General features: G+C 48.8%; 1 protein-coding gene across 2 annotated transcripts in view; it reads right to left on the bottom strand.

Moving 5' to 3' along the window:
- The window catches only part of LOC104828685 (USP6 N-terminal-like protein), a 73950-nt gene extending 71688 nt beyond the window's left edge, over window positions 1-2262 (bottom strand). For both annotated transcript variants that reach the window (XM_010562549.1, XM_010562553.1), the window contains exon 1: window positions 1894-2262. The gene's annotated coding sequence lies outside the window, so the exon portion shown is untranslated. The remainder of the gene's footprint in view (window positions 1-1893) is intronic.
- Window positions 2263-2670: the final 408 nt, after the last annotated feature.

Below are 2670 nucleotides of genomic sequence, written 5' to 3'. Positions count from 1 at the left end.
ATCACGTAAAAGAAAGAAAGGGGGGGGGGGGGGGGGGGAGGGAGCAGGGTAGGGTTGAGGGTGCTGGGGTAAATCAAGTTTCCACCTGTTTTGGCAGGAAGAGAAGTGCCACCACCACCATTTGCCTGCATCCCCTGTGAACTGAACTGCTCATAACCTGTACGGGAGGAAGAGGATGACACACCGCTCCCTGCACGGCCACTACCGGAGGCAAAACCCTCTTACAGGAAATTCACTGCAATTCAGGCATGTAAGAGAACAACTTGGGCTTTTGCCACCTGAGTCACCAGGAGTCTGGGGCTCTGACTCAGTGCTGGCTCCCTCCAACTCGGACACACCTGTGACAGCTTGCTAGCAAATGGAGGTACTCCTACCTTTGCTGTTCCCCTTCTCATTACAGTTCTCACCTTAAAAAGGGCCTTTTACACTAGAAAATTAATTTAAGAAAAGGAAAGTACAGTGAGAAGGCTAGCATGGGAAGCACAGGCAGTGCTCTACTAACCAACTCTGCTTTCAGCTCCGAAGCAGAGAGCACATCTGCTTGCATGGTGTGATAAACCCTGGGAAATACAGGGGAATTAGGTGGAAACAGCTCCGCCCTGACGCCTACTCTCCAGCACATTCACCGCACCACCCAGACAGTCCTGGATGAACCAGGTTTTCAAGAAAGGTAACTTTCCATAATGAATCCATTTCACTTTTTTAGGGATCAAGAAAGCTTCATGCAGCAAGTTACAGTTATGTCCTCCTAAAATCAAATGGGCCATTCAGGCAGGCCAAAGGCAAGGCAATGCCGTTTTGGGATGAGATCCATCAGGAACAGACATTTGCAGGACCCTCTTTTGCTCTGTAAGCTCTTAGGGCAAGCTGAAGAAGGCTCGAGCTCCAGGTGCCAGCCCAATCCCTCCTTGTCCATCGACGCTTCTGAGCATCCATCTACCCACTTCTCAGACCTCCCCTAAGCAATCACAAATGGCAAAATATTCCACTCCAATTCCAGGGGTTGGACGCACACCTCTGGTCAGCTGGGAACATAATTCCAGTTAATAAAAAAGCAGCCTGCAACCCAGCCCTGTATTTTCTCCTCCTCCAAGTAATGCAGGAATTGAAATCAAGGTGCAAGCAGACCTGCTGGCAGCACAGCAAGGGGCATCACTGAAAGCATGTTTGGCATCTTGGTGACTACAACCGAGTCAAGCAATCCACTTACAGTGCCAGTTGCAGAGAGCGCAGATGAGATTTTTTCAGTTGAGCACTGATGCCTTAAAGCAATAAATACATCAAGTAACTCAGGCAAGGCAAAAGGATGCATGGGGCAGCACAGCAGAGGCAATACTCCACTGTTTCTGATAGCCATCAGTGGCAGAGCAGAGCAGTAATTATCCAGGAAGGAATAAGCTGCTACAGGCTGTTCTTGCCATACATTAGGAAAACAACAGCAGATTTGTTTGTGGTTGGACACCAACACAAAAACAGCTTCCTCCCACCCCCACTCAGGACGGCGAGCAGATGCACGCTACATGGGAGCTACAGAAGACCAGCAAAGCAGGAGGGTGCAGTAGTGATGCATGCAGCCATGAGCTCAAGTGGGATTCCCCAGCTGGTGCTACAGGAAGGAAAAGGCTGTGCCTGCGTTAGCAAGGAGCATGGCCTCCCAGGAGTTGCTCTGCAGCAATGCTGTGTTCTCCAGGGCTGTTGGCAAGGCTAAGTGCAAGCCTCACCTTCTGTCTGGGTGTTTTCACAATACATGTGGATGGAAAAAAACCTATTTGTTGCAGAGCATTCTCTCCCACAGTATCTGTCAATCCACACCCATAAGGCAAACCTTGCACACGTTTCACTCTTGGACACAGACAGACCCTCTCGCCCTCACCAGCAGCACGGCAAACATACCTGTTCAGAGCATCAGCTTCTCCTAAGGCACCAACAAGGAGCCAGAACACAATCCCCATTGGCATACAGGAACCGGCAAATCCTGTAAGTGTTAAGAAAGAATAGTAATTAGTGACGTTAATAAGAACTAGCTGGCAAAAGGGAAGGACACCAAGGCAACCTCGCAAGAGATCGAAGGTGTTAGATCCCTGCCCTGAACACACTCCTGCCTAGCCCTGGCACAACAGTGGAGGTACCTGGCATGAGGCTGTCAGGGGACTTCTCCAAAATCACAGAAGGAAGCCAAGGTAAAAGGCAAGACGATGAGTCCCAAACCAAGGCTGTTCATCCAGCAAAGCCTCCTCAAGAGTCAGTGCATGGAAGTTAATGTCTAAGTAGAGGAGCAGAAAAGAGGCTGACAAATGGGACAGAAGCAGTCACCTGCGCAACCCCCTACTCCTCTCCCTGAGATGCTGCTGAAGATCTCCTGCTCCACAGCACTTGTGCAATTTCTTCTAGTTTGAAGAGCAGATGAATCCCATCCAATGTCAGAGCCAGGCTGCTTCCACTTTTTCATTATTATTATTACTACTATTATTATTATTACTGATTCATCATTATGGTTCCATAATATAAATGGTTTTATATTTCCCACTGATTGCTTTTTATAAAGCTTTTGTACATTAGTCACACAGAAGACATCTAGCAGCACTGAGCAAAAGCTGTGACATAAGTCACCTCTGTGGGCTGCAGAAACACCTTGCTGCAGGCATGCGAAGTGCCCACTGCAAGCCAAAG

Source organism: Haliaeetus leucocephalus, unplaced genomic scaffold (assembly GCF_000737465.1).
Source record: "Haliaeetus leucocephalus isolate CR32 unplaced genomic scaffold, Haliaeetus_leucocephalus-4.0 Scaffold161, whole genome shotgun sequence".
NCBI classification, from domain to species: Eukaryota; Metazoa; Chordata; class Aves; order Accipitriformes; family Accipitridae; genus Haliaeetus; species Haliaeetus leucocephalus.
This window is presented reverse-complemented; position numbering and strand designations above follow the sequence as displayed.